The sequence below is a fragment of the Plodia interpunctella genome, chromosome 14 (genome assembly GCF_027563975.2).
Source record: "Plodia interpunctella isolate USDA-ARS_2022_Savannah chromosome 14, ilPloInte3.2, whole genome shotgun sequence".
NCBI classification, from domain to species: Eukaryota; Metazoa; Arthropoda; class Insecta; order Lepidoptera; family Pyralidae; genus Plodia; species Plodia interpunctella.
Genome location: NC_071307.1, coordinates 8,356,057 through 8,369,952, shown reverse-complemented (window position 1 = coordinate 8,369,952; position 13,896 = coordinate 8,356,057). Strand labels below are relative to the sequence as shown.

Genomic DNA, 13,896 nt, shown 5'->3' with positions numbered 1-13,896 from the left:
ATGTTCAACCGTATGGCTGAGATAGCAATGAATGACGCGCATGACATGTGCGCGCGCACGTTTCTAACAATGGAGAAAAATATTGTTTTGGGTCATTGTCCTATCTGATGATCTCACTTAACACCGATTAATCGAAAAAAGTAAATCACTTTAATCGATTAGCGAGTTCTGTAAAATAAAACATTAAAAAAAACTCACCGGTAAAAAGTTAAACCAAAATCCAGATTTCAACACAAATTCACAACACTTTTGTCACTGGCCACCATAATTGCACTATTTATGAAAAAATATGAATTTGAATTTCGAATGTGAACATACCGTTGACCCAGAATAGTGGACGCGCGCGCCTTTACTGTCAGTTGGCGATCGAATGCGTATGCGCAGATACCGCGCTGTTCCATACAGGTATGTTACGTATATCGGATGGATTACAGATTACGGTAATATTTGTCTTCGGTAACGCGATTTTTGGTGCATATTTTGTAATACGTATCGATTACTGTGTTCTAGATTGTGCGTCTATTTTGCATCACTTATAATATTCATAGAATAAATCTACTACTTAGAGTTTATTTTTCCTTTTTTTTACATGCATTTCAAGTCATCATTGCTTATTTATTCACTGGTAATATGGCGGTAACTTTAACATTTCTACAATTTTTATGTAATATTGTGCACTAAAGTTAAATCTGAATGGATAAGTAAAATCGTATCGATAGCAAATGTAATTAGTATCTTACTTAATAACATTCTTATTAAGAAGAAAATGAAAATGTACCCATATTTCGATTTTTGAATAGTTAAAAATTGTAGATGTTATCTAAACACTGATTGGATACAATTCGTAGTTTCCACATTGCAATATTTCATATACTCGACTGGCTATAAGGATGCAATATTCGCTGAAAGATAAATAATCGAATAAGTCGGTATATGTGCAACATGCAAGCTATAGCTTAAAATGTTCATGGTCTAATACTTGTTAAGAAGTTGACCATAATCATTAATCAACCGTGGCATGATTTATGATTAATATTTCAATCGTTCCAATAGTTAACTCTTCCTATATTTTTTTATTGATATGTTAAAAATTTGGAGGTATGCCGTTGAGCAACATTTGTGGCGCAACTATTTTTCTTGTACATTTTCAGATGTTCACACTCTACGACTTTGAGAATACTCACAATAGGTACTACTTCCTTATACTAATTCTTTTTATTAGCAACAACTGTAATATTATTCATTTTTTATATTCACTTATAGAATATAACCTGAAATCTACATTTTAAATCTCGAAATTACTACAAGCGAGAAGCCCTGTTGATAGATAGATAGATAAATCGTTTATTCGACTTACAAACACATAAAATAGGCAAAAAAGATTCTTAAAATTTAAACATAATTGTTAAGGTAAAGATTTAAATAAAATTGGAGCGGATTGTGACAATGATGCAAAACAAAATGTCATTAAAATTAAGACGATTGCTTGTCAAGAACGCGACCTCGGCCGTTGTCGGGTGAACGTTTTTTAAAATGGTAATTCTAGTCAAATTCAGAACGAAAATCAGGTTTGATTTGAATAGTTACTGAATTTGAATTATTATTTTTAATGTTGTCTCATCCACTTGGCCACGTCTCTGTCATAAACGATGCTCAATCAATCCATTGAAATATTAAATTTTATGCTAACTGGATTTTTTTATTTAGTTTATCCATATGGAAAGGCAAAGGGATCTAAGCCCATACAGCCATCGTCTGTAATTTCTTATTTGATGGTCGCGCCAAAATTGTTTTATTTTTTAAAACGTTATTATTCCACACGCGAACGCGAGAGAAAAATTTTCCTAACCTTAGACTCAATATAAGAAGACAAATGGTATATCTATTATACATTTTGAAATTTTTCCTTTTTAACCCCGACGCAAAAAGAGGGATACACACACGATTGTTAGGCCTATTTTATTTTCTGTATTTAAAATAATCTTTAATTGCTGTGTTATCAACAGCCTCATAAGCTGTTGCATGAAAGTGAGACAATGGACTGCAATTTAAACAACCTTGGCATAAAATTATAATTATATCACTGCATTCAATATTGTAATTAAATCGGGTCTACTCGTCAGCTCGTGAAAATGTGTTTGTAAACAAAAACTGATCGTCGGAATACGGACAATGGTTATTGTTACGTCAAACGTGTAGAGAGACGTGACGTGTGGGCTTTGCTCTGAAGTTACTATGGCAATCTTACGCAGATCTTACAAATTATTCACTACTTACTCGTGTGACTTCTTCGTTCGGATAAAAAGATCATAATTTTATACACCTTTCGAAGACAAAAGGGGAGGCCTTTGCCCAGCAGTGGGACACATAAATACAGGCTAAAACAATTTAAACACCTAAACTTTTCTCAGAAATCAAATGTATTTCAATGAAGTTTTTTTTAGCTTGTCGCGAACAGACAGACGCGGCTGAGGATTATGTTTTATAATATGTAAGGATACATTTATTTATACAATTTTCCATATTGGCCTGACCGGGTATTGAACCCGGGCACCTAGTATGGCTAACAGTCTATCTCAATGATGAGTATTTAGGCTATAAAAGTCGTCAAATATCTAAACAACGTCTTTATCTATCAGTTAGTATCTTATTACGAAACAAAAAGGGAAAATGGTCTGTTTTCACTCAATAAATATACAATTTCGGTGAAAACTAATTAGCAAGAAAACATATATAGGTTCACTATAAATACAGAATATTTACATAAAAATCCATTACGTTATGTAATGGCGGCCACAACTATCGCCGTACTCAGATGCCGATACGAATGAATGAACATTCGTAGTTCGTGTGAGAGTTTTTATTTGTCGCAATGAAAAACCAGCAATGTATACCGAATAGCCAAAGTTTGGCGAACAGTTCGGCGATAGTAAATATCTGGCATAAGAGTTCCGCTTATTATGAATAAAATTACTATTTCGATGTGGTCGTTTCACTTTCGTACATTCTACGGTCATAGTTCATTGCACTATTTTATTTATAGTTGGCTAGCTTTTCAAATTCAAATTAAATTCAAATTCAAAATTCTTTATTCAATTTAGGATGATATACATCGCTTATTGACGTCAAAAAATTACTTAAACTAAACTATTACTTAAAATTTTGCCCCCGACTTCGCAATGAAAGGTCTTCTCGTCGTGATGAAAGGTTCTTCTATGTCCTATATCCTTCTCCATACTTCAAACTACATGTATGAAAAATTTCAAATTGGTTGAGTAGAAAGAATGTGAAGAGGTAACAAACAAACAAACAAATAAACAAACTTACTTTCGCAATAGGATTAGGATTATTTATGATAAAAACAAAAGTTAACATTAAATCTTTGAAATATGTCTGCGATCTTTGTTTTGAAGTTTTATAAGTATGTTTATTTCGAAGATATTGTCGTTGGGTTTTTATAATATTAGCGGCCAGACCCGGCTTCGCTCGAGTTAATTAACCATAATAAATAAGGTATACTTCCTTATTCAGAAATCACACTATCTATTAAAAACCCCGCAACAAAATCCGTTGCATAGTGATAGATCTATGCATACATAGGGACAGACAGACAGCAGTAAGCGAGTTTCTTTCTCTACTGTGTAAGAGTGGGTATCTATACCTGGATAGGGTATAATTATCTTCAAAATAAGGGTACTTTTTGTATGACAGTTTATATTGACGATAATCAAATGTGTCTCGTAATTACATAAATCAACAAGTGAACGTAACCACACTGATATCTCGTCCAGTACTCCTGTATGTCTTGTTTCGCCAAAGACTGTCATATAAAAAATGCAATGTAAAAGAAAGTACCTATACAACTTCCAAAAATCAACTTCAAGTAGGTAACTAGTTTCAGTGAGAAGTTGTTTATTACATAAATCGACACGGTAACCGCTGTATTAATTTAAACCATTATTTTATTAATTACATCGACTGTCGCGTTTGTAATGTAAAAAACATATGTAACAAGTAATAAATTATGTACAACATATGTTTAAATAATATATCTAAACTGTGTTATATGTTATATCCTTTAGATATTTTAAATTTTATAAGTAAAATTTAAAATGTGTGCGTGTGGTCTGAGGGCCCACTTCTTGAAATTCTATGAAATTATGGTTGGGATTTAGTGAACATTCCGAAAGAATTGTGAATGTTGGAATTAGATTTTGTGCAAGCTTAAATGGATTTGTTATACATGTCACAATGCTTTATGAAAAAATTCAGAATTTTTTGATGTCGTACTTATTTTTATTAAAAATAAAAAGAAATTTAGTATACAATCCATAAACATTATATTTTTGCAATAAAAGAAGAATTTGTGTAGCGTATAATCTTCTGTAATACATAACCTACGCAAAAAAACACCTACATAATTTGCGTACATACATTGCGTAGGTTGTATGAGAGCTTTTATTTACCGCAATGAAAAACCAGCAATGTATGCGGAACCACTAAAAGTTTGCCGAACTGTTTGTCGATAGCGTATAACTGGCATTAAATCCGCTGCGGCGTGATACTAAAAGATAAAAGCTGACATTGACAGTGGATAAGCAACAACAGTATTCTCAAAGAGGGTTGACAGGCAGGTGGCCGGTCGCAAAACCACAGCTGAAGCTGGTAAGGTTTATGTTGTAAAAGTCCCTAAAGATCCCCGACCCAGGAATTCGTTTAGACGAATGAAAGAAATATATTATTTGACAAACTCTTAAGAATATGTACAGTAGGTAACAATACAAAAAAATTAAAAACGTCTGTCAAAAGGGCGACCAGCCCAACATGGCGTCATGGAACGAGCCAAGGCGCTGATTTTTTGATGAAAGAACTGATTATGGCGACGGAGGTGTACAGTTGGGCGACATCGTCTCGTCACATCGCCCGCACGGGCGATGTGACGTCTGTACCTGACTGATAACTTGCAAGGTCGCTTTCCATAAACCAACTGTACAGTTGGAGAGAAAAGTCTTAATATGTAATACATATATATAATAGATATGATACTTTTTCTTATAAAGTATTTTTCTATAATCTTGGAATGATAATATCCAACTAGTATCATCAATGTATCAAAAATATAACTGGATGGAACAGATCTTAGCGTATTCTTCCTCAGCCGTTGAGAGTCGGAGCCCATGGTCCGCCGAATGTATTCCATGATGAAATTTTGGTATCGTTAGGGCTACCATGAATGTGGTTCAGGTAGTTGGCCGGTCGTAAAATCACAGTCAGGTGCAATTTTGAAAATGGTAAAATTATGAGAACTTTTATGGCACGCTTCGTTTCACGTCATCATCATCATCATGGGGTGCCATCTTCGAATTGAAGTTTGCAGGACAGCATACGGAAACCCTCGCTGCTTTGGGCCGCTATTTTCAGTTCATTGTATCTAAGTCCGGTCCAATCCTATATGTCATCATGCCACTTTCGTCGAGGGCGGCCAGGAGGTCTTTTGCCAGAGATTTTGCCTTCAAGAATCAGTCTTAGAAACTCAAACTGGGGTCCCCTTTGTATGTGGCCAAAGAAACCAACTTTCCTCTTCCGAATAGTGGTCATCAGTAATAATATCACGTAATATCCTGAAACACGTTTTATTCCATCATTCGTGTGCATCATTGTGTGAAGTATTAAAAAGGATAGTTCATTCGGATTCGAGAACGCACTTTTCCAGTTCACAGTACAATTATTACAAACATGAATACCAATTCGGAAAAATATTAGAAAACACATAAGAGACGCTTTCGTAAAATGCCGTAATTGATTTGAATATTTATGTTAAAAACATATTTTATGATCGACTACGGCGGCTAAAGGGGATTTTCCTAACTATAAAAGTATAAGTAAAAGTATACTTTCATAAGTAAGAAAATAGAAAATATGTTGACGACTTCGGTGGCGCAGTGGTAAAGTGCTTGCCACTGAACCGGGAGGTCCCGGGTTCGATCCCCGGTCGGGTCATGATGGAAAATGATCTTTTTCTGATTGGGTCTTTGATGTTTATCTATATATGTATTTGTTATAAAATATAGTACCGTTGAGTTAGTATTCCATAACACATGTCTCGAACTTATTTTGGGGCTAACTCAATCTGTGTGATTTTGAATATTTATTTATTTATTTATTCAATTAGTTGAATAAAGTGAATTATGTACAAATAAATAAAAAGTAGCCTATGTCACTTCTAAAGGTTTCAAAATGCCAAATTTCATCAAAATCGTCCCAGTAGTTTTTGAGTTTATTCATTACAACACAAATACAAATCTTTTCTCTTTATAATATTAGTATGGATATGTATATAGGTATAGTGTAACTATGGAATAGGCTAGAACAGACACAATAAAAATAACAGCAACGAACAATCTTTATGATACCACAGGGGGTCCCTTTTATTCGTATAATTTATTTTGTCCTATTGTTCTTTAGCATACCGGTTTTGCCTTAAAATATTTTGATTTTGGGCTTTCGGGTAAATATGACATAATTAACTTTTGACTAAACCGGCACTATTTTGATTGATCACCAACACAATATCAAAGAAAAATATGACGAAGTACCAAAAGAAAATTTTCTTTTTCCCGGCAAAAATCATGCCATCTGTCGACTAATTGTGATAACTAAGTCCAACAACACATAGTGCCATCTAACGGCGAATAGTTGCATCACACATTTTTTCCAGAGACGTGTTGCTATTTAGTTCTGCCTTTCGACAAAAGATGTCGCTCTATTTTTTTCAATCTAAGTTTGGCGATACTAACCTGTATAATATGCTGGTTCCACACGTCGTGAACAGTGCCTAACTTCGGCGTATTCTGTGTGCATTGCTGGTTTTTCATTGCGCTAAATAAAAGCACTCATACTAACTACGCAATGAAATAAAGAAAGAAAAATATTTATTTGGTACATGCATATAAATAACACTTTACAATGTTTAAGAAAACTACAAGTTGCACCAAAATGTTCATGCATTCACATCGGCATGTGTCTTTGAGATCGACGACAGTATGGAGCTGGCATAATATTTATATACGTACGATATGTATAAAAAATAAAACTTATACAAATTCTGCTCCAAACAACGATAAACAACTTTTCAATGTCAAGCTGTTTGCATCATATGCACCTGTTTTCAGAGCGCTATTTATCCATAAATATTGTGACAAGCCTGTCTCTCTATGTCAAAAAAATCTGCAGTAATTTAATATATACAATAATTCCTCCACGCATTAAAATAAATGTTTCACTAGATTTCCATCGTAATTGAAAAGTGAGTGAAATTGTTTACTGTCTCGCTCTAACGGCCAGGCGAACGACCACTTTCCTCTGGCCACCGCCCTTAACATTTATGGACCATTACCCAGTAAACAATAATCACGATTAGAAATTGTACATAGTAAAACTATGATTTATAATACAACTTTTTATCGATACTAACGGGTCCTAAGACTTCGCTTCCGTGGGAAATTTGGGATAAAAAGTGAGCCTATATTTGTTACTATACAGGTTCTATACAAGGTACATTTGTGCATACTCGAGGTGAACTCCGACGCATCTTACGCAACGTATACATTAGTAATGGAGTGGTTTGCCATTGCCTTCTCCATTTCACACACAAGTTAATAATCAACCAGTGTGCAGGTTTCCTCACGATGTTTTCCTTCACCTAAAGAAAGTGGTGGTCGATAAAAACTAGCTACGCTAAGCAAAAATGTCCAGCATAGGTTTTCAGCCTCATATTGTCAAAAGATACCTATAGAGCAACTATACATCCACCTTCGATAATCAGCCATCATTGTCTGGGGGACAAAATCGGGTTTTAGCAGCCTAGATTGCTGAAATACTTGACAGCGATCTAACTATGAGAAGTAAGTATAACAAAATTATTTTTAAAGCAAATCTGTAATCTTGGTATTATTCGGCCAAGAGCAGGCATAACTATTACAGTATTAGAGATTGAATTGTGATTCTATTATTAATTGTACTAACTCGTCACTGGTAGCAGTACGGCACCGAAAAAATATTGAACAGTTCAAAACTCAATTTCAATCAAATCAAACAGTTTTACTTTCTTTTCCCGCTGCCGCCCGCTGACCGCACAGATTGATTTATTCGAGTTACTTAACCATGTCCACTGCTATTTTTTTTTCTTAATTTCATGGCTCCATCGTTCACCTAAACGATGATTTTGCCAACGTCAAGGTTGAGATTGACACGGAATATAATATGTTATAATATATATAAATATACGAAACACGATTCAGTGTGTAATCTAAAATATACGGATATAGGGGAGAGTAAATAAAAATTATAAGTAGATATTATTATACCGTTACCTGTCTACTTGACATCGCAGAAATCGAAATAAGACTGTAGAAGTGTCATAGATGCATTATTGAGTTGCCGCCACCTAATGATCCGAACTAATCTTCTTGAAAATTTGCGTACATGCATGCAATTTGAAGTACGGAGAAGGATATAGGAAAAATAAATGTTCCCGTAAATTCACGCGGGCGAAGCCGCGGGCAAAAGCTAGTTATCCTTACTATAACTTCACTATCGCTATCACTAAATAGTATAAAACACGATAAGAACACTACAATGTATCTAGGGTTCTTATATCTGTGGTCTGTCCATATTCATGCTTAGATTTTTAAAACTACGCAACGGATTTTGATGCGGATTTTTTAAATAGACAGTAAGTAGTTTCTGTACAAATGAAAATTTTAGAACTTAAAATTGTACGTGAAAAAGGAAAGACGTCTGTGGAGATCTAATTTATGAATAAATGCTTCGATTTCGAATAAAATACGACGACTATCATTTCTATTCGTCTTATTACTACAAATTCTGTTGTTTACTTTCAGTTTTTTTTATTATTTGGAGCTATATTCCGGATTAGGTTATACAACTAATAATATTAACTAAGACTGATAACCTATAAACTATATAGGTATATATGAGTAATACAAATACATTAAATAAACGATGTTGAACAGGTGCTAAATTCCTACAATCACGTGTGATCCAATCGTATTTACACACGATATGTTCCTGAATAAAAAAAAACATTAGCAAACCAAATTTACACAATCATTTTTCACGCCTAATAAAAGCAAGCTTTAGATTTAAATTAAAATAAGATACAACATTGAATTATTTTTAACAAAATTGTAATAAATTAATCTACTGTAGATCTAGCGTGAAATGGAAAATGTTTTTAACAAATTCGTTTTGTATTAAGTTCATTTTTTTTTAAACAATTTAAATTAATTTTAAATTGAACAATTTAAAACTAATTTTAAAACAATATTTAGGTTTGATCAAAATCATGGATTTAATAAGTACTTCGTTGCACGGAGTACTTACCTACTAATTTCATAATCAAAATCGGTTCATGCCACAGGCGTAGCATAGGCGGCACACACATCAGCATACAGTGTAAAGTAGGTATTACACAGATACATGTTATCAAACATAAATTATGTTTGTTTTCATGGCCTGTAAGGTAACTCCGCGCCAGTAGGTATGGCAGGATTTTGAAACCAAATGAGTAAATTCTACAAATAACTAATTTCGTCAAAGTGCGCGGGGCACCTCTATGTAGGTACCTATGTCGTCAAACGTCTCGCATTTGATGCTAATCCCGCTTTTTTACAAAATACTTAGTAGAAAATAACGCAAATTTATATAGTTACCTAAGTAGTTTTTTTTTTTAATTGTTAATAAAAACACAATAGCTCTAAATTTTATTGAAAATGTCGTGCAAAAATGTGCAGATGAGTTGTTTTCTTTTCTTCTGACTGAAAATCCTAAACGGCAGGATAGATTTGCCCCGTAAAAGAGAATATTCAAAATAACCCACTTTTTCGTATAATAATTGTATGCAAATGGTGGTCTAATCTGAATCGGACGATATCGCTAAGCAAGATTTAATATCGGTAGCAAATTTTAATCGGTCTTTGTGGAAGTTTTTGGAAGGGGCCTATGTCCATCAGTGGACTTCTTGTGACTAGGTGAATGAGATATACTTTCCTGAGCCAACAGCCTTCCAGCTAGATTAAATATCTAGAAACGGCTAAATAGTTATGCACCTAATTACTTTATCACTACTAATATTATGGTAAGTACTATCTCTCTCTATCGCTCACATTACGCATGTACGTTAACTACAATTTCCCCATAAACTGATTGAATACTTTGTACGGTCTGCATAAAAATGTATTATAACATCGGTAAATATTAAAAAGATTACAAATTACAAATTTTACCCGCCATACCATAATACTAATTTCTTACTTCATCTGTGGTACGTACTTTCTATTGTTCACATTATGATTATTAATAGATTCAATTACGCGTCTTTTTTAACTATATCTATCGTGTCATTTGCCATTAAACATGTATTTAAAAGCTTCCAATTTATTAAATACTAGCTTTTGCCCGCGGCTTCTCCCGCGTGAATTTCATAGCAAAATCTCACTAATTTTATCGCGTACTCTGTAAGACTGGTAAACATATATAATTCAAATTCGCATTTTTCCTCATCTTTAGTTCAATTTTCTGTTTCCCGCTGCGTGTCTCGTCCCGCAAACTTGTCCGATCCCGCTTCCTGCTATGTTACCTACATATTGTGCCATCGTGCACACACATTTCGCAATGTGTACCGTCCCGTTTCCCACTACGTGTCTCCTTCCCATTTCCCGCTCCTACTCCCACTCCCGCTTTCTGCAACGCGTGCCGTCCCATTTTCCATGACGTTTTACGTCCCGGTTTTTTATTAACCACAAACGTAAATTAAACATCTTTTGTATTTATTTGCTACAAAAAGTAAGTGTGCCAATTTTCAGCTTTTTATCTTGAAAATTGTATTAAGTCCCATACAATCTTTCACCCCCATTATGAAGGGGTTGAGGGTTAATTTTCAGAAAAATCTAAAACACGTATTCATTACTTTGTTGTAAACAACCAAAATCCAAGTTTTCAAGTCACTAACTTCAACGGTGTAGAACTTTCATATTTACAGATTTCACCCCTTTCACCCCCTTTGGAGTAGAATTTCCAAAAATCCTCTCTTAGTGCTCACCTACATACCAAATTTCAGCTCCCCGCCCAGCAGTTTCGGGTGTACGTTGTCTGTCAGTCAGTCACTCAGTAACGGAAGAGTTTTATACTGATATATTGATACATACTGCGCCCATTATATCTATATCAGACTTTAATAGATAAAAACAATTTGTTTATACTCTGTTTACACTTCTCTACAAAATTTTAAAGTAAATCGGCTCCGTGGATTGTTATTTTAATTTTCCTACAGGACCCTCCTCATTTTCCGGGATGAGATATCTATAAGATGTTAACCCGGGATTTCGAGGAATTTTTGATTCATAATTAGTTTTTCAATTATCCTACGGGAACCTGACCATTTACTGGGATGAAATGTATCTAAGATGTTAACCCGGTATATAAGGTACGTACATACCAAATTTCAAGCAAATCGGTCCAGTAGATTTCGAGTGATGCGCGTTCAAACAGATAGACAGACAGACAAAAATTTCCAAAACTATATTTTCGTCATCTATATCGGTATATTACATGAAAAATTTTAAAAAAATATCCAATGTACAAATTTGACCTTTCTTCAATTTTATTATATGTATTGATAAGTACTAAAACAAGTATTAAACGCGCTTTTATACCTGAGACGTTTCGGGCCGTCTGTTGTCAGTCGCTCTGACGTGTCGCAGCACATTCCGAAACTGCCAAATACACGGTAATAAATGTACGTGCGCCAATACCAGTTTCATGTTTATAAATATATTTATATACTAACCGTACCAATATTACCAGCATGCGTGCACGCAATGTCACGGATGTGAGCAAACCGTGTCTCCGACATAATTATACTATCATTCCTAGCCTACACCTTCCTTAATACCAAGATGTAAGGTCCATAATTACTAGTTTCACATCAGCAGGCTCCATTTCTAAATGTTATGTTACACTATGTATTCATTTAAATGACGCGATGTATTAACTTTCATTCAAATTAATATAAGTTACGTATATTATATATTTTCTTCACCATTTGTAATTACTAGTCCAAGTAAAACGCTTTCTAGACAGTACGTAACGTACCTAACGTTAAAAAAAAACAAGATGGCTGTTTAAAATTTGGCGAAATTACATAAATAATAGATGCAAGCAAAATCCTAGCAGATAGCCCAAGTTATTTTAAGTCCATAGATAAATTTAAAATTTAAATTTTATTTGGCATTAATAAGTACAGCCTACTCTTGGTTTTTACCCGCGAGCGGGGGGGGGGGGGGGGGGGTTCTTTCTAAATCTATGGTTTTTACCATTCACTTCCCTTCACTAAAATATATTTTTTAATGTTAACTCTCCTTCCATAAATACACATTTCTAAAAATAAAACCTAGTATGTATATGCGAAAGTGATGTTTTACATCGTTATCGATAACCATAGTATAGATACAAAATGCTTAACTATTGCATTATTCACGCTCTTTGCGCATTAATCATATTTACTGCCATCAATATAGAAGGAACAATCGCATTAATCAATATCGAATTATTACGAGTAACATAATTACATAATACGGGGAAAATTTAACACATGTTTAATTTAAAAGATCGTAGGGGATATTAACCTTTGTGGCAATAAATGGCCGTGCATTTGTGCGCATCGGTGCATGAATGTTGCACTGCATATTAATCGAGAGACGTAAACATAGAGTAGGTTCTTGATCCGCAATGAGAATGCATTGACAAGAAAATTGCAGGTTTATACCTTTTTTTTAAATATTAATGACAGGAAAGAAATCGACAATCAGTTTTAATGAAGTTCGAAATATAAAAAAAAAAATACAGGAGGTTCGAAATATAAAAATAATTTTTAAAACATTGTTCAAGAAAAAGAATTTGCGTTTGGCTATTTTACCTAATGCTTTTTTTTTTTTATTTTACGATTGATATTTAAAAAATAAAGGTTTTTTAATATAGGTATTTTTAATCCGTAATTCTTTTAAGTAGTTCCGATTATTTTATGAAACTCATTTAATTTAAAACGAAACGGTGGTAATATGGTTTACTAGAGCATTACTGATCAATTTTATGAGAGACATAATCAGTTAGAGCAACCGTAATAACTGTATGATAAAACACGTATCATTATCTGGTAGAATTCTACGCAAGTTTTCCCATAGATAATAAATACACCTCACAATGTGCTTTTTTTCTACTAAATGAAATTCTTTCAGTCATACCATCCACAGTATTGGATATTTTTACCGCCAAAAATGAATAAGTGAAAGAGTCAAATTAAACGAACGTGTATTGAGAGAGAAGAAGCGGTGGTGGTGTAATGGTTAAGACGCCGCGATGCCCGCCTGTGGATCGAAAGGTCCCAGGTTCGAATCCTACTCGTGCCACATGAGTTTGTATACCAATGTGACTCATGTATAGTAGTTTTCATCGACCACCACTTGCTTCCGGTGAAGGAAAACATCGTGAGGAAACCTGCACACTGGTTGATTCTTATTAACTTGTGTGTGAAATGGAGAAGGCAATGGCAAACCACTCCCATTAATAATGCCAAGAAAGTTGTTGTGTGTGTTTCATTCCACGTAATAACCACGTCCCTCAGCCATGAGGAATACAACTATGAAGAAGTATTGAAGAGTGAAAAAAAGGAACGAGGGATCTGTAAATCGAAAAAGAAAATTTAATCTCTCTCCCATCTTTCTCGGTTATATCCCAGCCATTGAGCGTCGGAGCCCAGGGTTCGATTTCCTACTTCTTTCGTCTCCACTTCGCACGGTCATCGGCATCCTTAATAGT

General features: G+C 34.3%; 1 protein-coding gene across 3 annotated transcripts in view; it reads right to left on the bottom strand.

Moving 5' to 3' along the window:
• The window catches only part of f (forked), a 108,633-nt gene that overhangs the window by 93,315 nt on the left and 1,422 nt on the right, over nucleotides 1–13,896 (bottom strand). Inside the window, exon 1 of one of the 3 annotated variants that reach the window (XM_053755207.2) lies at nucleotides 199–373. The exons of the other annotated variants lie outside the window; for them this stretch is intronic. The gene's annotated coding sequence lies outside the window, so the exon portion shown is untranslated. Of the gene's footprint in view, nucleotides 1–198; nucleotides 374–13,896 lie in introns of those variants that run through there. 3 annotated transcript variants of the gene reach the window in all.